General features: G+C 41.4%; 1 long non-coding RNA gene across 1 annotated transcript; it reads right to left on the bottom strand.

The window, feature by feature from the left end:
• Positions 1-533: 533 nt before the first annotated feature.
• LOC139753991 (uncharacterized) lies at positions 534-23,188 on the bottom strand. The gene is made up of 4 exons (XR_011713797.1): positions 23,058-23,188; positions 14,959-15,040; positions 14,810-14,857; positions 534-1,175 (listed from the first exon to the last, which is right to left on the bottom strand). It is a non-coding gene; the product is annotated as an uncharacterized lncRNA (long non-coding RNA).
• Positions 23,189-23,973: the final 785 nt, after the last annotated feature.

A 23,973-nucleotide genomic window follows, 5' to 3' on the forward strand; every position in this document is an offset into this window, starting at 1 on the left:
ACAAGGCAAAATTCCAGCAATCTATTTCTCCATTTTTAATTCTTTTTTGGCCGTAAACGTAAGTTTACGTAAAGTTTACGTAAGTTCACTGTGATAAAAATGCGTTTCAGGTTCAGAACATGGAACTCCGTAACTCCTCAATCATAAATTCATGACAACCAAGAGTACCTTAGATGCTTTTTTTTTTTTTTGATCTTATAAAACATATATCAACTCTTCATATCCCGAAAGCTCCCGCAAACTGAATTCTACTTCATGAGACTGATAAGTTTAATCGATATACCAAAGTTACTTATTACTGACCAAAGAGGTGGGGACTGGACTCCTAGGAATGGCTGAGGAGAATCATAGGAAGATGACCTGAAAATCCTTCTTTGACTCGAAGTATGAAAGTCTCTATACATCACGTAAGAGGTTTAGATCCTCCACACTCCAGTTTCCCTACCAGGGGTTAATGTTTATGCGATACGGATCATCACGTTGTATACTTCGAGAGACAGGAAGTAAAAAAGAAACCTTTATCGAAGTGCGTGTAACAATTTACTCACATAAATGTATATGTAGTACAATCACACCTTAAGTTTGGACGACACAATAATACAAGTCTGTATTTACAACTTTCTCACCATCAAAGCGAACAGATTCGTTCCCTTTTGGTCAACATTTTGAACGAGTCAAACGCTAAATTATCCGTAACATGACTGTGCACCTCTTTCGCCTGCAGCACAGAAGGTTGAATTGCTTCTCAATCTGTCATCAAGGATTAATGCAAAATCTTGAAATCTCTTAAAATGTACCTTGAGAAAGTCTGGCATTTCCTATCACTGACCACTTTGTCTCCTTTCACGGAGGTAAGAGACGCAATTTCATTTGTCTCCAGTTTCCGCAGCTGCTCATGACAATTCAGTACCGTGTTCCACTTTAGTCTCTCTTTCTCTCCAGACGCGTTGCAATCCAGAGGGTCTTTTGGGGACTGGGAGAGAGTTGCGTGCTTTGAGCAGGCACAGGCTGGGCCCCAGCACCATCTAGGTTAACCGAGCGTCAAGCCAGATACACATCGGAAGCAACCAGGAACACAGTGCCGCCCTTTGTATGCGTCTCTGATGCGACCAAGGGCATGGCTAGCAAGGTGGGAACGGCAATGTCGGCGTAGATGGAGGGACCAAGTACTCAGTCTGGGAATATTCAGGAGGATTAGATGTGGGGAAAAAATGTAGCCTGACGGAAGATGTGTAGAACAGAATTTCTGAATAAGGATGACATCAACTAATTTGAGGAACGAGGGAGAAAAAATGTTGAGCCTTCGAGTGAATTGTATAATCTCCGAAGGGGATTATTTACAGAAATAATTTAGAGTCAGGGTTATAGCGAGTGATTCCGTTTCTCTTTGAGATTTGAACAAAATAAAAGATTTTCTATAACATGAACCTGACACAAAAACGCCAAAGTATAAAAATCTATTGGAAATCGCACCGAGTAGAAAAAATAAAGCACGAGTCTTATATAAGATAAAAATCTATAATTTTTTTCTTCTTTACATTAACAAACACTAGCAGGGGAGGAGATAAATGCAACAACTATTCTACAAAGCTGTATTATATTAAACCCAGATTATGAAACAGTCTATCATGAAAGTGAGCTGGGTTATCACGCACAAAGAAATCTGACAGACATTTCTCGTTTAATACAACTGATAAAAGACTTTGGTCAGGACACCACCACCTGTAGCAAAACTGAAGGAACCACATATTTTTTTCTCTTCAAATTTTCCGATTCTTTTTCAACACGTTTAGAGCAAGGTGTGGCAATACACGTCCCGAGGGTTAAGAGATGCAAGCACGAAATTTGCCCAAGTGCCCAGCAGCTTGGAAAGGGCTATTTTGCGTTTCATGGCATAATGATGCGCTATGTCAGTGTCATCACAAGGTTAGAAACACAGCAGCTTGACACAACGTTTAGTTCATGGAGATACGAACCCTGAAGCTGCAAGGGCAAAGGGTACGTTAATTAACACCATATTGTACATCAGTTTTTGATGCACGATACCTCTCTCACACTAGACAAAGGCTGCTCGAACGGTCATGTTCAACCACACAACTCAAGAGTGTCTGTACACAGATACACAGACCCTAAGGTACGTACACACACACACACACACACACAACAAAGAAACATACAGCAGCCAATGCTCTCAACACCAATACACACAACGCCTTATGCTCTCGACACCAATACACACAGCGTCCTATGCCCTCGACACCGACACACACAGCGTCCTATGCTCTCGACACCGACACACACAGCGTCCTATGCTCTCGACACTAAAACACACAGCGTCCTATGCCCTCGACACCGACACACACAGCGTCCTATGCTCTCGACACCGAACCCCCTCTGAAAAACCCCGACTGCTACAGGCTGTCGTGGGTCAGTCTCTCACAGTCCCGAGCGGGTCTCCCTCCACAATGAGCTGACGTTCTGCCTCCAGCTCCCACGAGGATAGAGGTCGTGTACACCACTATTGTTGAAGAGAAATTTGCTTTCGATAAAGGAAGGCTTTCCTATATATATATATATATATATATATATATATATATATATATATATATATATTCTACAACCACAACTCCAAGCATTCACTCGTGAATTTATACTCCCACTGTGTCACAGAAAGATTCACACAAAGGTGGAAATTTATATATACAGAACACATTTTTAGACCGATTATATTTTTCTATGAAAACAAAGCGCAGGAATAAATATTCCTGCCGTACAACTGGATACTTATAACTGTGGCAGTAGTTTTATTTACGTAGCAGCAATATTGCTAGTCTAGCAGCATTTTAAGCCAGAGGATGAGCGATCTTTTTGATGAAGCAGGGAGATCTGTCATCTACAATAGCGTTGCCAGTTTATCAGCAGCGTATATTGTGTAGCTAAAGTGCTGGTCGTTTATTACTAGCTGAAGTGCTATTATTTATTTTTTTTCATTCGCGTTTAAGTTACTGTAGGTGAGATGTTGCCAGTTTTTTTTTTTAGCAGCTTATATTGCGTAACTAAAGTGTTGCTAGTTTATTAAGTAGCTGAAGTGATACTAGTTCATTAGCAGCTTAGCTATTGTAGCTAAAATGTTGCCAGTTAAGCAGAAAGTTCGCCAATGTAGCGGATGTCCTCCTGCCACTTTATGAACAGCTTTGCTAGTGTAAATGAAATGCTACCATTTCTTTCGTAACAGTTTGGCACTTTAAGGAACAGTTTATTAATGCTATCATAAGGGTCAGTGATACACGTAAACAGTAAATCACAAACAGCAAATATGCTCAAGTTCCCAAAGAAGTACAAGCGTGAAGTACCAAAAGCATCATCATGATCCTATTTCGAGTGATGAGCAAAAAGAAGAGAAAAGGGGGAGAGGGGAATCCAAATCTTTTTGCGAAATGAAATCACATCTTGTAACTTTTTTTTTTATATAAAGGTTTAAGAAGATAGATTGTGCTGCGACGCAAGTCTCGCTCGCCCTCCAGACCCAAAAACAGGTCTGACAAGAGACTGAAAGTCGACAAGATCGCAACTGATGAAACACGAAACAACGTTCGTTTAGGAGAGAAGAAAAAAAAAAAACCCGGGAGTGTGGCCATGTTATCCCCCGACGACAGTGGGTTTCGAAGGAGCCAAAATAACCGAAGCGTCGCATCTGCCACATAACACCAACTCTTCTTTATTCCAGGTGACCCACAACACAAATTATGTGGATGACAGGTGGCAAATTGTGTGGTTAATATGGAGATTGGTTTACAGGCAATGTGGCGAGCAGACAGGGCGTTGTGGCTGACTAGAAATGCGATTAATTCCTCAAGCACGACAGGTAGGATTCTCGACTAGGTTAAATCAGACAGTCTCTCACCCCATCGTATTAAAGATTCGTAAAGTAGTGTGCTCAATCAGCATTGTGTCTACGAGCTGGCGTGGGATTACAGCTCAGCTGCGAATTGTTGGTATGTTGGTTTGTGATTAACAGGTTAACTGGCTGATTAATGCTTGGATGGCGTGATTCTCTGGTAATGTGGGTGACAGACTGCGTGACTACAAGTACCTTACAGGAGGTAATCACTCTCGTTTAAGTAACAGGTATTCGTGTAAAAAAAAAAAAATACTAGTGTTTCCGAGACGAGGTGTGGCCCAGCCAACAGTTAACGACTCAAGGGATAATATGATAAGTGGCGTTTTTTTTTTTACGGATGTCGTGAGCTGGTACGAAGCGCTGAGGGATGGGAAAGACATGGGGTTAACACGATATATCCTTGTGGGATGATATGGATGAAATACAGTGTTGTCCAAAGGTACTAACAGACCCGTACAGCTAACACTGCCATAGTCAGCAAATGTTCTCAGTGTTCAGGGCAGTTTGGTCCGGTGATCCAAAGCGCCTATTCCCAGGCGCGCCTGCACCACAGAAATAACTTCTGCCTTCTTGAATATACTACAAGCCCTGGGAGGGGTCTCTTTGGCGGTACTCTACTCCGTTTGCCAGCACTTCTGCATTATGGGACTCTGAGCTACATACCCGCGACTCAGCACAACAGTATTTTGGTCCAAACCCGACAAGAAATATTCGGTGAAAATTGGAAGTTTTCCAAGTGCAGTTATCGTCAAGAATATCCAAGGCATGCCTCGCGCCCCCTGAAGATCCCAAAGAATCCTTCACTGCATCATTCTAACGCCTTCTTCGCCTCCTGCTCCGTTAAGCTATCTTATCCTCAGACACACACACACACATCCTCTTCGTCAGCATAGTCGACCCATGTAATCAGACTACGCTTCCTACCGCATCTCTCACAGAAACAAATGTACTTACATGAACCACATTATCTTCCTCATGCAACTCATTTCCAGCACGTCCACCCTCATCTTCCTTACAACACTAGCAAGACTAGTCTAGCCGTCATCTTATTTACGAAGGAAGAATCAGATCTAGAATGATCCCCCCTCAAAAAAAGAAAGACTCCGAGATGTGATATAATTTCTAAAATGCTAAATAATTTCGACAACACACAGCGGCAGTTTCACCACACTGGGTAGAGAGGCTTCAACGACGAGACGCAACGCTACGAAATCAAAAAGATGGGGATGTAATGTTAACGCAGGCAAAAGCTCTTTTTCACCAGTGGAGATAAGAGCACTGCAATAAACTACTTACAGATGTTGTCCACGGGACGAGTATCAATACCTTTAAGTCACATATAGATACTTCATTAAACTATCCCTAAATAATCCTGTTCAAGGATTAATAATAGTAAGGATTAATAGACATATAGATACTTCATTAAACTATCATCCGTAAATAATCCTGATCAAGGATTAATAACAGTAAGGATTAATAGACATATAGATACTTCATTAAACTATCATCCGTAAATAATCCTGTTCAAGGATTAATAAGAAGGATTAAGTGTCATATTTCTTGCTACGCAAAACCTCACAATTGTTGTCAGATCTGGGCTTCTTCCCCCTGTAGTAACCAGCTTCAGGAAAGTTTTAATTCCCATATTCACTATTCTTCTCTCTATACTACACGTTGCGCTTTCTTAAATTCTCTTTTTCTGCCGACAATTGTTGGTGGAGGGAGAAGAAATCCATGTATACCTCTTACTTCCTCCTCCTCCTCATCCATTTCTCCTACCCTCCTCCTCTTTCCTCCTCTTCCTTCTCCGCCTCTTTCTCCTGCTGCCCCTTAACCCACCGTAACGCAGCCGGGAGTCCTTCATACAGTCTGGTCATAACCGTCAGGCAAAATCACTTCTCAGACCTGACTTACGCAGGGTGAAAATTTACAAACTTCCTGCTCCTGACTGTCCTTACATCGTAAGAACAGTGACGACGGCTTGAGAGGATTCTGGGTATATTTCTTTCCTTCCTCCTCTCTCTTTTCTTCTTTCGAGGTATCGTAAAAAAAAAAAAGAAGATATGAAAGATATTCGCTACAGAGAAGCAAAGAAAAAAATGGTGGATCTCCGTGACTCAGTGGTTGCATAAGACTGTCAGGTTAACTATGGCTCCTAAGGTTGTATAAACAGCAAGTTACGTAGATGGTGTAATAAAAGAAGCTCAAGAGTCTGATAAAAGTTATGGAAAGTGCAGAGGTTGAGAGGGTAAATGTGTGTCGACATAGCGTCTTCACACGTCCCCAAGAGTTCTACGTCACGAAAATTAAGGAGGAAGCATACTGCGTATCAGCAAATAGTAAACATCAAACCGCTCATTGATATATACAAGACCAAAACTGGAACATGCTTCGAACGTCTTGTCGCCGAAACTTAAAGCAGCAGAAATTTTAAACTGATAGAGTCCAGAGGACAGCAACTAAACATGTACCTGCAAGCAAAATAGCTGAGATACGGCGAGAGGTTTCGTGTTACAACCATGCCCAAGGTGAAGGAGAGAAAAGTTAGGGATCTGTGGACTAACCCGAATACAGCTTTTAAGTTTCCAAATCAGTTGGACGATGTCGGTGGTGAGCAATGCCTACGAGGTGAGCAATGACTTAACTTCACGTCATGATAAGAAGATTGTTTTGAAGAACTTAACATCCTGTTTTTGTTTAAGGGTGATGACGACCTACTAGAATAAACTGAAAATTTTCTATGAAATCAATTCCTATAAAATTCTGAGCGAAGGGCAAGCAGAAAAAACTAATATATACACACACTGGATCACACAGACACAAGAGACACCACAAAAAATAAAGTATTAAAGAACAAACTTTTACGATGTTTCTGCATTATTTCAATGAAGTGCGTCCTCTCACTTTCTAACGTTCCATAAGGATCACGTTAAAAGTTGCAATTTCAACCTCCTTCAATCCATCATTTTCATTTAAGTATATGACTGAAACATGTCAAGTTCGCTACCCTGATGATGCCTCTATCCTCCATTAAAAGTCCGATTCAGTCGTGAGAGATTCACCTAAGAATAATATCTATCCCTAAAAGTAGCCATTCGAATCTCTCTCTACCCTGCAAGTGGATGGTATGCAGCGAGTAAGACTGCAAAAGCCAGAAACTCCACAGACATTGGTGGTGATGGGTGCGTGTGAGAGTTCCTGGCGTTCCCTGTGTGTCGTAGAAGGCGACTAAAAGGGAAGGGAGCGGGGGGACTGGAAATCCTCCCCTCTCGTTGTCAATTTTCCAAAAGAAGGAACAGAGAAGAGGGTCAAGTGAGGATATTCCCTTAAAGACTCAGTCCTTTGTTCTGAACGCTACCTCGCTAACGAGGGAAATGGTGAAGAGCATTAAATAAAATTATAAAGAAATAAAAAATCGAGATCATTATTTCTGATACAATCTATCCTTAGTAAAAAAAAAATTTTGACTTCCTCACAAGGCCGTCGGTTATAAAACTCTATTGCTTTCTGTCATTCACACCAGAGATATCAGGCGTTGTACGAAATTTACGTTGGGGGAATCTTCAGCTCCGCTAATTTTCACGAATATGATTTTTCGTGACATTCTCAGCGCAAGTGAAGGAGTCGAAATTCGCAGAGACGTTGAGCCCGCATTAAATTCGAGTTACATAAAAGTGGCAAAGTCTCTCTCTCTCTCTCTCTCTCTCTCTCTCTCTCTCTCTCTCTCTCGAGATCTTTCGGCCAAAACTTTTTGCGGAATATATCTTGCACTTTGAGTACCTTTCATGCGAATGAAGTTGGAGAGACCAAATAACCATGTCCGAAGTTTCTAGGCTGATGCAAATTTTGATCAAGCGAGTTACCGCGCTCCGCGTACTTTAGGTCACACTGCAAATTCATCTAACGAGTGAGTAGAATCTCATTGAAAACCTTCTAAGTTCACAGGGGTCAATCCTCTCCCCTGATAGTGCGCAGAGGAGCTGCAGGAACCACATAGAAATGGCGGTCTTGGAGCAGCGTTTGAGACCCTATCATAAAAGGCTGAGGTTGAAGCAGATGATTGTTCAAATGAATGTTCTCGAAGTTCATGTGCTGAGGTTGAAGCAGATGGTGGTTCAAATGAATGTTTTTGAAGCCAGTGTGCTGAGGTTGTCGCAGATGGTGGTTCAAATGAATGTTGTCGAAGTTAATGTAGTTTCTATAAGTACAATTCTGTTGCTTATGGTTCAAGTATGAGTAACTTAGGAATATATGATTCTAGTTGGTTTGGTTCAAATGACTGCGGTTCATTCTAATAAGGTTCGAATGTTTTTGAATCTACAGAGTATGGTTCAAGTAGGTATGGTCTAAAGTGAACCATGTTTCAGATGAATATGGCTCTAGAATCACTCAACTAACTACGATTCAAGTGAGTATGTCACATGAGTATGGTTCAAATGAGTACACCTTAAGTATGTATAAGGTGAATGTCGTGCACGTGAGAAAGCAACAGTAAACATACATCAAGCAAGCATGACTCGGACGAGTATGGCTTGCCTGATCAAAGCTCAATTGAGCCATTCTATGAAAAAGAAAATCTTTTATGAGCCAATGGTACAAGTTCAACATTTCCCATCCAGACTAAGAGTGACCACGATGCTGAGCTGACTTCTGGCACAGGAACATAACGTAAAGCTTAAAGCACACTGAGGGATAGTGAGGATTTACCGTGCTGGGAGTGAAGCGTTTTTTTTGTCGATAAGGGAGGGAATCTGTATTCATGCGGAGGTAGGAGAACCCCTTGCATAAGGTTGGGTGGAAGAGTCCTTGTTATATAAGAGAGTATGGGGGCGGCGGGAGGGCAGACTTTGCATTAGCATGGGTTTCAGAACACCCTTCTTTCGCCTTGTTAAAAGAACTTGTATACTTCATATACATGAATACCCCAGTATGCAAAGTTACTATTAGATAGGGCCTCCCTCACTGTGTAACGAGTGAAGGTAAGGTCGCTCCAAGTGCTTTCGCAAGGGAGGAGAAAGCAAATCATTTCCACACGTGTTCAGTTAACTCCTGTAAATCACAGGAGCGTCTTATTACATGCATTTCGTGCAACCCATGATGATCATCTCAAGAATTATTTAAGTCCCCCTGACACTGACGTGACAGTGTTGGCCATAGGAAAAGACTCGTATCCAAGCAGCCATGGTACTCAAAACTGGCACAAAAAATAGCGGAAATGATCACATCAATCTCAAAGACGTTTGAACTTGGGACCTGACATCTGTGATGCACTGATCACATACTAGATATCTAATAATTACGATTCGACAAATGCATTAGCTACCGAGGTCGAGACAGAAGGCCAATCACTACTGAAGAGCGAACAAGCTTTTCGAAATGCAGCGAATCGACTCTACACATCTTCTGTACCTAGTGTGGACCTGCTTGGGGATGATTCCTTCCCTATACGGCCACAAACACGAACGTGACATGAACAAACTCCAATATGCAATGTTTGTCTCAAGAAGAGGAGATCCAGCCAAGTTATCCTCATGCCAGAAAGCACGAGACAAGCACACAAGACATGCAAATTACCAGGAAGGTATTTGGCGTCACTGTTTACAAGCAAGACCAGCGACACCTTCTGCGTACTGAAATGGCTGGAAAAACTGTAATGATCGGTGAAACTTCAGCCACTGCATTTCACTTGAATGAACATCCTAGCCATACCACCATACCACAGATGTCCTTGAATGTACCCGACGCGTATATGTAAAATGTTCTGAGGGTTTCTGTATATGCAAGTTAAACAATCTTCATTCCACTGAAGGTTTTTGTCGTGACGCAGAGCAGTGTGAAAAGAAGGATTCGGTCTCTGGATGAGCTGCTACCATCTCGGTAATGTGCAAACAGGTCAAAACAGATGAATTATCTTACTCTTGGAAACTATTGATACTAATTAACGCATCTATTGCGTCACAACTACATAATCAAGTAGTCAAAAGTTAACTGTTTTATGTGCTTAATTTGTCATGCAATTTCCATTAAATAGTTCAAAAGTGTTTGAATCGCAATTTACATATTTCTGGGTGTACTGTAGCCAGACTGAATATTAGTTTTGGGTGTGTTTGTTAAACGTTTATGCACTGGTAATGTGTGCATTTACATGAGTGCAATAGAATCTGTATGCAAAACAGTTTACTTTGACAAGTGCAGGTGGAAAATGTGTCGCTTTTTTGATAAAAGAAAATGGCCAGGTACTCTTAATAACTCTGTTAGAAAATAGACTTTCATATTTTTGTTTTAAATGAAATATCTTAAATCTAGGAACACGCTTAGCTATAAAACCACACTAGATGAAATTATCGCGTCAAAAACTATCATAAACACGGAGTGAATTTTCAGAGAAAAATCAATTTCACATATACGTAGGTTTACTGTTATAGACCAGCCCAAGTTGATCTAATACTCTTTTAAGTGCTTTTCATTTTGTCTGAATTTTCGCTAACCTTACACATTAAAAATGATTCATGGAACATTGTTTTTTTCTTAGCTTATATTCTAAAAATATCACCGTAAGGTTCAATCGGTAGGAAAATACCATGAAACCTATAATGTACCGAATGTGCAGCCAAAACATAATGTAGGGCCTATCTGAAAATCAGCCCCATGGCTACACATACAACACACACAATGTGGAAAGAAACATGAAGACTACCGAATCATGTCTGCACTCTTTAAGTTTCATTTGGTATTAAGCTCTTATATGCTATGACTCTAAATTCCTTCAAAAACGTCGAAGTTTAGTATCTATGATTATCCTTTTAGTGTTGTATTTCATATCAAGCAAAGGAACGTGGAACCGAAACCACATATGGTTTTTGCTTATGCAGCCCAATTTTTATCGCTCCCCCTAAATCACACTATACTTTGTTTAACTGTCTTACCCCTCACCCACAACATTTGCCTATCACATAGCAAGCGCAACTGCACTATACATCAGAGAAGAAAAAAAAATGTTGATCAATCATACAGTATACTCCAATTGGATGCGTTGAAAACTCAGCGTTTCAATTGATAATAAAAAAAAGTGCCTTCTCTACAAATATGTATCATTTTGGTTTCGTTTAGCATTCACATTCTAAAAAAGTCAACTCAAATGCTTTATTACGATCAAGCACTTGATAGTACCGCAAACTAGCTGGAAAAAAACGTAGAATAGAACAAAGGTGTTAAAGAACAGCGCTAAGCACTGTTCTATGTGCCCACTAACGTGTTCATGCACTACGGTGGCTAAGATACTGTGAAGCTGTCCGTCACTAAAGTAACGCATACACCATTTTCCGTTGACCAGAGGGCCACTTCCTAACTCTCTGGTATCGCCAACGACCAACAAGAACCATTGCTACTGCTTCGGTTCGCTTGTTTTCATACAGTTTAATAAGTGTCAGAGACTTTGTACCTGTGAACTACTAGCTGGACCTCGCTGATAATCTTACTAAACTAAACTGTTAAAAGAAAAGATTCCATGATGTTTACAACCACACCCATAAGGATTTCTTCCCAAACCCAACACTCACTTTCATTCGAGGCAACAGTTCAATGCCGAATGATCACGTTTTCGAAATAGGGTTGATCTTCCATCTTCGAGCGCGTGGACGTTTGACAATATTTTACCGTAACTCACACTTTAAAACCGTTACGATTACTATAAGAAAAAAAAAAAAACTTATCTGCGGTACAATTCCAGCAGGACAGCGTGTGGGAGCACGGCAGCAAACATCAGCAGGAGGTGGAAGTATTATTCATGACAAGTGTTTCGACCTCAGGAAGAAATGACAGTGGTTAGCTAGTCTAATCAAAGATAAGAAGTCTTGTTCTAAGAAACAATCAGGAATATAAGAATAAATGGGATGGGAATGAAGTATCTAAATATCAGCAAATGAAGTATAGAGGTAAAATAAAAAGCAGGTTTCAAAGACATCTACTTGCCCAGTGCTGATCTACAATCATAAGAAAATGACCCTGCCTCAACTGTCGAAGATCACATATGTAGAATGAAGCAGAGGAGAACCAAATAGCTAAACCACAACCATGAATCATATACTCTTGGAAAAAACATTTAGGCCCCAAGAATGTATCCTCACAATGGCCATGCAGGCCTACTTCCCATTCATTCAACGTCTAAGAACCCCTCCATCGGTTCCCAAACAGAAAGCAAAAGAGGCGGGTATCAAACACTGAATTCTGTTCCACCACCTCACCACTCACAGTCCGGAGAAACTTATAAGCTACTTAAAAAGTATTTCTACTTACGATAATTCTATGGATGAATTCAAAGCACGACTTAATAAAAAAAAAAAGGAAACCTCCAACAAAGAGAACAAAAAACAACGATGCAAAGAAAGTGAATAAATAGTCCGCTCAGATCTCCATGTGAATAAGCCGAGAACAAAAGGTACAAGAATGAAATACAACAGCTAACGCAACCCCTTGAGCAATAACAAGTTCCTTGAGATCTATAGATCATTCAACACACTAATATGTAACAGCGCTGGTGGGGGTAGGGGGGGGGGGGGGGGAGACACTAAGCTATTGTACGGGAACTTCAACCCTGACAGTCTACAACCATGGTAGAAAATACAAAGGAAGAGATCAGCGTGTTGCCATATATGCTATACCTAACAAAGAGAGGGAAAACCCATAAAAGAAAAGCAATAAGTTATATCTTGCAAAAAACCCATACAAGACAACTTCTGATAGACAATCTGAGCAACAGTTTAGAAGCGATGAAATGCAAAGACTAAATGTTCTTCATACAAAGCAGACTCTCGGGGAACTGGGGTGAAGCTACGTTGGGTCCTCTGATTGGTCAGCTGCCGCCGTAATGTCTTCCGTAACCCTCCAATCAAACGCAGCCAGTTCCGCTGCTGCTTTGGCCCACACAACATACTCCTTTCACCTCGTGGTAATGACTGATTTTTAAAGTGAATGATTCCAAAGCTTTTCCTGGGCTTTTTATCAGTCCCTCATTGTAAACATTTTCTTCCTCGCTCCACCGAGACGAGTGTCTTTCGTCGTCAAAGAGTGTTGTGACTAACGCGGTTTTGTAAGTCTGTGGTGACGAATTTCAGCCCATTGATTCTCGTTTACAAGTCCACGTCAAGTTTCTCCGAAATGCGACCTACTTTATCCTACTTAATCTATCTTTCCTCATTTTCATCAGGTGAGCTATCCTCCACCCTGATGTTATAGCTGTCAACAAGAAAATTCAACCCCCTACATCTCCGAGAACATCATTTGTGACAAAAAATCAACCCCCTACATCTTAGACTAATATGGTAGAAGCCAATTGTAGAACATGAATTCCTAAGATTCAGCTAGAACATACTTAGAATCTCCGTCAACAAAATTTCTCATCGTGACACCGACACCTTCTTCGACAATAAATTGTGAACGCACCCCAAGAACAACATTCAACAAATATTGACAAACTACCATCAAAAATCACCATCGACCACACTCATTACCACTGAAGAGCACTCAAGTTCAAAAGCAAAAGCACTACTTTACAGCAACATTGATAAAACTACAGAAAATGCAGATCAGATCATATCAGGTCACAGCATCATACTGGAAGAACATGTATGGACTCTCCATCGAGAAAAACTAAACATTATCCTCCCACCGAGGCAATGGTTCTATACAATACCCTACAAATTCACCCAAAGACAAACCTTCTACCAAAATCGATCTCGGCAAACCATTCTCCGAAATCACTACTGACCATACCTTCTACCACGACACTTACGTTAGATGATCAATACGTTCGAAAACAAAGCACCAAGAGTCAACAAAATCAATAAAACTACTTGATAATCCAAGATGACATAACTTTACCCATATCCTGAACCCATCAGTATTTTTCCCAACCAATTTCGACCAGTTTCAAGAAGACTACAATCAACTACAGGCACGCACCAACAACTATGAATACAAGAAACTACAACATCAGGAACAAAGATGACAACTAACTGACGATGAAGACACGAGGACAAGAACAGCTGTTTAACGAGATTTATTACGACGGCTGCTGCACGTCGTATTTCGGAGGTGGACGTGGACTTGTAATGAGAATCAACGAGCATAGGGCTGAGGTACGTCACCACAGACTTTTACGTTAGTCACCTGGAGAGGCGACGAACGGCCTTTGCCCCGGTGCACTGAGGTAAGAATCATACACCGAGGCAAGGATAAAAAGCCCATGAAAGCTTTGGAATCGGTACCGCAACCATCGAACTTAAAAACCTACCATCAACACCACGAGGTCGAGCAGCATGTTGTAGGGCCAAGTCAGCAGTAGCGGGATTGGCAGCGCGTGACTGGAAGGTTACGGAAGAGAAGACAGCAGCAGCTGACCAGAGGACCCGGAGTAGCTCCGCCACGTCTCCAGGAAGTCGCGGGACCTGTATGATAGCATGTAGCCTCAATGCGTCCTATTGTTCTGAGGGTCGAAACACGCATCAAAAACAAAACTCCGTCTCCTGCTGGTGTTTCCGTTGCTGCCGTGCTCCCTTCTGTCCAGCAAATCGTATCCAATACACCAAGTCTGCGGACTGAAATGAAAATAATGAGGGATATTAGCACCTGGATAACGAAACGCAAAAAGGGGCTAGTTTTTTAAAAACTAGCTAACTAAAAAAGAAGCGAAACTGAAGATGATTGAATGCCCGTTACTTAATTTGCTAATATCAGTAAGACACAATGCCCCTACGATCCTAGCTCAACTTTTTGCAAACGCTTTCTCCAGCCTTGCCAAATTCGGGGACCAATAACACCGTACTTGTCAAACGCCGCCGGCCAATATCTATCGTAGCGTCACTTCACGAAACCATTTTTAAACGAAGAATACTGGAACAATGTACTTACATGATGCGTTGTCCACTTCTATCGACGAGCTGCAGATGTGTGACCTACCTGCAGAGTGAAGGAATAGTTACGAAAAATACAATCGACTAGTTCAACATACAAGTATTTGCCACAGATACATGAGCAGGGAGTTGTCATCAGTATCTTACCTCTTAATGGTGACGAGGGCAGCTTTGGGGTCACACTGGGTCAGATCCACACGGGGGCATCCTAAACCAGGAACCACCTTGCCTGCAAACAACACAACGCATGTTATTCGTCTTCCAGTGGTAATAGTACTTACTGCATGCTATCGATTCCTTGCCCTACGTATTCTTCAAATCTTTTTATTTTCATGTATACTTAACTAATATGCTCTGGTGCGATGGAAACTAGAAACTAATGATTCAGAGAATGTTAGATAAACTTACATAGGTCGCCAGGTCCTTGTAGAATAAGATTACGACGGTTGAACATAAAAGATGAAATCATTTCTAGGCAGTAAAACATTTGCAGTTACAAGCAAAACCGAGGCTCTTGCTAACAATAAAAATATGAATAAATGAAACTGATTTGTGAACATTACACATAGTTTTATGCTTAATTATGGAGCAAACTTTTCATCAACGACTCTTGTTAATATTACAAAATAAAATAAATGCAGAGAAATGGCCTTCAGTTTGTCCGAAACTTTTTCCGACAAGTATTTAACAACCAGACACGTATTTGTTGTATTCGTAACAACGCTGCTTGTGGTAATTACCCAGAGCTTTTCGCATAAAATAATTTTTTTTTAAGAAACATATCAGGTTGTTCAGATAAAACCTTGTAAGAAGGAGAAGGTTAGTTTTAAGAACGCTTCGTCACTGGAGCCGAAACCTAGCGGCTATTCACCTTCCAACAAAACTGCTGGCGGACCTTACCTCACAGCGCCACCACCAACACTAACAACTCCCCCAACTTCCTCTCCTCTAAATGGACTCGCTCCCACACTCGTACCACTGAACAAGTCCTCCCATCTCCCGCACTGAACCCGACCTGTTTGATGAAGGCTTGAATTCTGAGTCATTCTGACTCGTGACTCGCCCTCAATGATCTTAGATAAGACTGTGGTCATCGAATGTGATATTGACTAGGCTCCTCTATCTCGCACCCAAACATCACACGACTACTAAGCGAACTTGCCCTGAAACTGGGGAAAACTTCGCTAATGCAAAGAACTCGGTGCTAAATAAGGCTATCTTAAAAGAACATGGAGATCAAAAGGATTGTTATATAGTTCAACGTGCTCCATTACAAGCGCGCCACCTTATAGCCACTCTCCAAGAGAAACGAACCAAACAGTGCTATTGAAAGGTACCTCGATCACCAATGGCTGTAAAAATCCGACACATCGGCTTCATCTCATGGTAATCGCTCGATGCCTAGCATGAGGAAGTAGCCATTCATCTACGCTGTACAAAAGAACATTGAATCTCTCCTAAACACTTGGCATATCCATCGCCTCGCTGTCACAATCCACACTGCTTTATCGTCTGCACAATATCCACCGGTATATCTCTACGGGACCTACACACACTTCCACTTCACCCTAAGACGCCTTAACCCTTTTGGTCCTGATTTCATACCTGCTTCGCGAGCCCTGAGGGAAAGTGCAAACCGGACCGAACCTCCTACTACACGGACAGCGATTACCACCTTCGTCTTTCTCCTCGGCCCCGAAAACGGTTCTGGTCATATTCCTCTCTTCCCCTGATCTCTACAAATCTAACAGGTGCCGCCTGGGTCACATATACACAACTTACAAGCAGCACTCACACGAACACCTTCATCAGCCAGCCAAAACAAACCCACAATTAAAACATTCAAAACTTATACAAGCAGCAGACACAGCTATCCTAAAGAATCTAGACACCCCCAAGATACTCCTTCATCCCCTCTTCGAGAATCAAGCGTCTCCTACCAAGCTATCGACTGAGACAAGGAGGAACCACACAGACACGGCAGAATACGATACCACCTCACTACGGCATCACGTACTCAAACACGCTTAATCATGCAAGACGCTGGCGAAAACTTACCACCGCTGCAGAACGAAACCGAATACATTCCCATCACGATTTCTGAAAACACATGCGTAAATGGCACACCCAAAACAGACGTTAATGGACTCAAAGACAACATACTACACCCAAACCCCTCAGAACATTATTGACATTTTCCTGAGACATTTGCAGAAAATCCGTCAACCCCAACTCCACACCCTTTAACCAAACACGAAAATAGTCACTCAGAAAGTACAGAGTAGACCTGGACACTCCTACTAGCCATTTATCATACACGTATCCCCACGAGCGAGTAGCTGCTTTCTACTCCTATTCCCCACGCCGGTCATACGCCTTACTGGAAAACCCCTAAAATACCTCTAGGCAACTCGGGCATAGGGTGCTAACTACACAGACGCCTCCCAGACTCCCACAACACTGGCCTTTACAACATTGCATTATATTGGCCTATCTTCCGACTGCCCTCAAGTCTGCAACTGCCAATATGATCCCTGACTCCAAAAAACAGCAGCAAAAACCCTCTAAACTGTAGACAAATCAGCCATCTTGAATCACTCTGGAAAATATTTGAAGGAATCATCATACACAGACTTCAACAATAACCTCCAGTCAGAAAAACATCAGAAAATAATTCGGCTTTCGACAAGTGTTACACCTAAGACGAACTCAACATGATTCCTGATTACCTACAACACAAACACAATCCCCAACAGTGCCTTTCTCATCAAAGACTTCCAAAAAACTTTGACACGACACGAAAATCTGAACAGCAAAATCAACACTCAGTTCAATCTACCCGACCTACAGTAAGGCTATAGTCAAACTATTTACGAATTAAATACTATGATTTCCTACTCAAACTCCTTCGCTCTTGGGTCTAAAGTACCTCAAGGTTCTGTTCTATCCCATTAATTCTTTCTCACTTTCCTACGGATTCATTTTCATCCATTCAACCCGCCTGAGCCATTAGTGAGGCGGCTCATTCCTCTACTTCTACGTCTGGCAGCACCGTCGGTCGTCTCATCACCAGCTTCAACCTTTTTTCCTGCGGTGAGGAGGCTTGTTCCCATACTCCTGCGTCTGGCAGCACCGTCCATCGTCTCCCCACCAGCTTCAACTCTTTTCCTACTACAGTAGGCATGTTAAGAGCACCTACATGCTACAATGGATTTACTTCACATCCTTATAATGATTGCCTACGATCTGAGAGTAAAAGTGAAATTCAAAGCCGAACCAGACCCCAAAAGCTAAAGAAAGTGATATTACCTGAGCTCCTCCCTCAAGAGAATATACTCCCAAAGACATTTCAGACAGCTATAGGTAAGCATATGTTAAGTAAAAACAAATTACATGAATCAATGTTCTACAATATAGTCAACAAAACACCGAAAAAGAGAGGTTTTACACATCAATCTGCCCTAGACATCCACTTCCGTTGATCCATCATACAAAACACTCAAACCCCACAGGACATAGTATGACTGAATACGTCAAAAGCAACAAAGAAAAATATCAAATCTGAGCAAAAGTCACAAGTGTACACAAAAATTCCCGATAGATACAGCTCAAAGACTGCCTGCTAGGACCCGAACGTCACATGCCAGCAAACTGACCCAAAGCAATTCATATCTATGCTACTTGCTACTATGAATGTTATGAGCTTGACAACCACACTACAGTATCTGAATCCAGGATTCGCCATGTGCCGAAGTAAACCACATATGGAATGTCACGCAACTACCAAAACTATCTTCGCCGCTCTTGAGATCACCCAACCACAGTAATGTAATGCAATCACTGGAAAAAAATATATATATAAAAACAGCGTGAACAACTGAGCTGAAATAAGGCTTTTCCCAATCTAGCATGAACAAAGGAACAGACATAATACACCCGCCCCAACCTATCATGCACAACGGAACCGAAATAAGACCTGCTCCAACCTAGCTCGTACAACCGAATCGAAATAAGACCCGCTTTAGCCTAGTCTGAATAACTTGGTCGGAAATAATACCAGCCCTACCTAGCCTGAACTGAAAAAAAAAGAAAACGTCCTTACATAGCGCGAACACCAGAGCCGAAACAACACCTACTCTAACCTAGCCTAACATGAACAACCGAACCGCAATAAATTAACCCGTCTCTGCCAAGCATGAACAAGAGAGCCGAGGTAAAACACGTCCTAAACCTTCCTTTCACACGGTTCATTTACAAACATCACAGACAGGGAAGCAATTTTATAAACATCACAGACAGGGAAGCAATTTTATAAACATCACAGACAGGGAAGCAGTTTTATAAACATCACAGACAGGGAAGCAATCTCCTAAAAAAAAAAAAAAAACACGGAGCCAATCCTCGCTCGGTGAGCTTGCCTGGGTGGGTGTTAGTCGGGAGCTCGAAATTGGCATCAGTCTGAGGAGGGAGTCATCCCGTGCGGGAAGGTTGTCGCCTGACGGAACTCCCCACAACCTGACCATTGGATAAACCACACGATCTCTCCGACGACTCGTAACTTGGTCCCTCTAGGTGCCTTCCTGTACTTCAGACTCTGATTAAGGTAACGTGTCAAGCTTCTGATGAGGTTGGGGAGGAAGGGAGAGAGAGTCCTAGGCTAGGGAAGGTACAAGTGCACTGGGGAACCAGAAGCAGAGCCCACGTATAGGAACACTCCTCCTTTAAGTTGTTGGGTCCATTAGATTAGGACGTATACCATTGAATTTCGGTTAAGCAATCTGTTTTCTCGATGCAGTTTAATATGACTCGATTAATTTTGCCTCGTTTATCACAAAATCACTCGTTTCAGCCGCTCCACCACGAGTGACTGCGAGAAATAAGAGTCAAAATCGTTCGAATCAAAATACCATTGTTAAACATTTTTCTCACCTAAAAATCCTTGGGGGCTCTAAACTTTAAAATTACTGTCGTTTTTAACCTGTTCATTCGTGTAAGATGTCTGTGCGTCTGTACGTTTAACGAACTACTTCCACAAGCTCGTTCTTATAGAAAATTTCCTAGAGAATGCTGCATACCAATTATGAATACTAGCTTGACCATCTTGTTACAAATTCCTCATATAATGAAATTGAAAAGTTAGAATTACAGCTGTGACCTAATTTAAAAATCTTCCAGAGATATTTCGAACAGTCATCATTGGCAGTAACCCTGTGCCCATCCCACACTTTTAGGTCCTACATATTCCCGATCCCCCAAGCCTAGACTTCCTTTGATAAACTGATTAAAAGTCTTATTACCCACAAGTATAGGAGAAATAATATTTTAGCGACAGTAAAATGGCGACTATATTAAAAATTCATCGGTCTAAGTTTCACAAACATCATAAAATACGCAGATGAATAAGTACAAGCCAAAGCCAGGCTCACTCAGATGCCAGAGGATAACTAGGTGACTATTGTTCGTGGTCATAACGGTTACAACGTCCATAAATCGAACGACATACGGACATGAACCTACATTTCTCTAGTACCTCCTATGTATACCTCCTTTCTTCATTTCACTCTAAAATCATATAATGACAATATATCCCGCAATACATGCAACAAATTTCGCCGAAGTATCTAATTTCCTTACGTCAGATGATCAGTGTGCAATCCACGGTCTCTGCCACCCTTCACTCACCTCTTCTCTCCATTTAATTGATTTAAATACCACTTCGCGACCCTCGTCACACGTCACCACTGTCCGGTAGAACCCTCTAGAATGCGCGCAACGTCAGCGATGACGTTTTGAATTAATCCACTTGTTTAGTTGTTTTGCAAAACGTTGTCTCATTACGCTGGTGCGACTTTAGTAATATCTTAAAAATTCAGCCAGATAATAAATCGTTGAATTTTCATTTTTGTACCACGTAATAGCTTCATTAGTGCCATTGAAGGATTGTTATTTCTATAGCTATGGTTTTCCCAAAGATTATTTCATTACTCAAACATAAGCCATAGTTAGTCATAGCTCTGAAACGTTTCGAAGTTTGACGCCGTCAACACATTAAACTATATCTTTGTAAAACGAGTTAATCCTCATGGTCTCTTGTATCATCAACCTTTATAATAAGAAATAAAGAAAAATAGTCATCATATGATGTTCATCTTCGAGAGGGCAAATTTTAATGGATGCTCAGCTTGTTTACGCCTAGTTATACGGTAAGCAACACTTGTGTATCGGAGTATTAAAAGACGACTAACACGATTTACATCGAACATAAGGTCTTTAAGTACTTGAATTTTAAAGACAAATATCGTTTGAATGGTGATGGAAGCTGTATGATCATGATAGATGGGTCACATCCACACCAACGGAACACCTTAATTACGGGGCGTTTCGACTCGATCGTTCAAGTCTCGAACAAGTAGACAGTGCAGAGCAGAAACCAGCTAGTGAATACATGTCTCCCCTACCCAAGCCCAACGCGTCCAGCTTTTCTCATCACTTGTGGGTAAAAATTACGTTTCAAGATGATTACGAGTTGCTTGTTGGTGTGCAGATAAAATGGGTGTTTGCACTGTTTCAGCTATTTAGTATGTTTTATTTTGATCATGAGTGGTAGAGAGAGATGTTTAACCTTACAGTTACTTTGTATTCTTAAGAAATGAAACTGACATTTTGTGACAATGCAGTTCTCGTTTTCTGGTTCCCTACACACAACATTATCGTAGCATGTAACTTTATAACACATGTGTAGTATCTGAATATAGCTACATATTATCTTCATTAGATTTACTATAGTTATTACATATATGTAATCCTTTCAATGCTTGTTCCAATCAAGTTATTGCATGTTTCTGCAATTATCGCACCAGTACGTTACGTGGTTTACATTAAAGAAATACTGCTGACTGTTGTATGATTCCCCCGAGGCTGAAACGTGTTGAGTTAGTCAAACTATCTATGACCCGTGTGGCTCTTAGTAATACTCTACACCTCAAACTTCTGGGTCCTATAAGGTTAAAAATTATTTCAAAATCCTCTGCTGTCACTAAAGTTATTTCAAATGCATATGGTCCCTTTCATTACATTTCTACGTTCAGACAATAGTCGCCTGGATCAAGTTCTTCTCGATTTCCTCTTCGATGCTTTGGCTAAGAGATAGATACTGAAGACAGCATCTGCTGCCACAGTCTGATCCATCATGAGGATAACCGTGGTAATATTAAGAGCACCGGCCAACATGGAGAATACAGCGAGCGTACGCTCGAACAGTTCATTCTGCTTGTTCGAGCGCGCTCGGATGGTTCGGTTCGTTCGGACAAAAAATGCTCGAGACAGTCCTTAATAATTAATATTGTCTGTAAATATTCGGGACAAAAGCGAACAACAGTGCTTACCAAAAATGTCGAATACCTAGGCAGGTCACCACCAATGCAAACAATGTTAGGAAGTTATTATGAACAGTTTGGATCAAAGCTGATCACTACTGTTGCCAAAATTAACCTCATCAGTGGGAGGCAGTTGTATGTTAACAACACTCCCCAATGAAAATGTAAGCAACATGTACGTAAATACGTTACAACTTTACTGATAACGAATTGTAACCAAAACGTTACCGACATTGTTTAAACCGAATCGACAATATCGTAACAATTTCGGTAACGATATTACCATTGTTACACACACACACACACACACACACTATACCGGTCTACTCAAGTTGTTATTCCCAAACGTATTAAGTTGGTGTGTCCCACCACCTTAAAGTTTCATGCAAATTACCATATCCATGCTGAACGACCGCACAACTCCGTGTATGTACAAGAATCGGCACGAGTTGACCTGTCATAGCTGGGTATGAAAACACGATCATCACAAATTACAGACCTAGACTTGAAGAATATAGTACATACGCCACCGAAAGATGGCAATTGCACATTCAATGAGTACTTTTGGCCTAGATAGTCTTTAAGCATGCACGTAATCCCATCCCTTTATACTTTGCACAGTTCTACACCAAACCCTTTTGGTCATCTTGCTAATCCTCCAAATCCATCTACGAGACCCCTAGTCTAAGGCTTTTCACAGGGTTGATCATTCAGACCTGTGTCTCCTGTCTGTTTAGCCGCACGAGGATTGGCCCAGCCTTGTTCCCTAGACTTGGCATTGTTACCTCACTGGTTAAAGTTAAATACCTAATTCCCTTAAGTTTGATCACCTTTGTACCTTCTGCAGTCCCTCTGCCACTCTTCACTCACCTCTTCTCTCTTCTAGTCAGTTGATCTGCTGCAACGCTGCCTCACGAACCTCGTCAGACTTCTCCACTGTACAGCACAACCTCCTCGTTCGACTGCCACGCTTGCAATAACATTCTGACTCTTTTCTACGAACTCTGAGCGAACCCATTCACCACTAATTCGAAGCGGATTCGGAGCTTCACTGTTTCATGAAACCTTGTCTCAATATGCTGGTGAGACTTTGGAAACTTCTTTTACCACTTTGTCAGACAGCGTATCATTGAATTTTCCAAGTTATTGTACCATATCATAGCATTGTCAGTGCTATAGAAATAGTTGTATTTCTAGACCTGTTTTCTCAAATAACTTTTCTTTATTTAAGCATAAGCCAGGGTCAGTCGCAGCCCTGAAACACCTCATAGTCTGACGTCTACACCCTGAAACATATCTCCGAAAAACTGATTAATCCTCAAGGTTTCTTGTATTTGTTTAGTCGACTTTTACACACTGAAGACAGAGCTTGCAATTTTCAGTGCATTTTCAACTTTTTCATGCCATCAGTTACATACTAGATAAATTCTTTCGAGCACTGTGGTGTAAATGGCCTACCAGTATGATTACTATCCCCTATCAGTAGGGCTTAATGAAATTGAAATTTGATAGACAACAAAACCACATACATGCAAGAATATTAATGTATATTACGTCTGTTTAGAGTTTTCCGGAAGCTAACATAGTCTCACTGGACGATTCTCGCAGGTGCCAGATCACCAGTCAAGGGTGGGTATCAAAACGCGGAATACCACGAAATGTAGACCTTGACTGATCTAGATTTGTTGTACATAAGCCACTTAACCATTGTATTTGTAAATGCAACTGAGAATTTCATCGTTCATAGTCTCACATGTATGTAATCCCTCTTCCTTTTAATCATACC

Source organism: Panulirus ornatus, chromosome 16 (genome assembly GCF_036320965.1).
Source record: "Panulirus ornatus isolate Po-2019 chromosome 16, ASM3632096v1, whole genome shotgun sequence".
NCBI classification, from domain to species: Eukaryota; Metazoa; Arthropoda; class Malacostraca; order Decapoda; family Palinuridae; genus Panulirus; species Panulirus ornatus.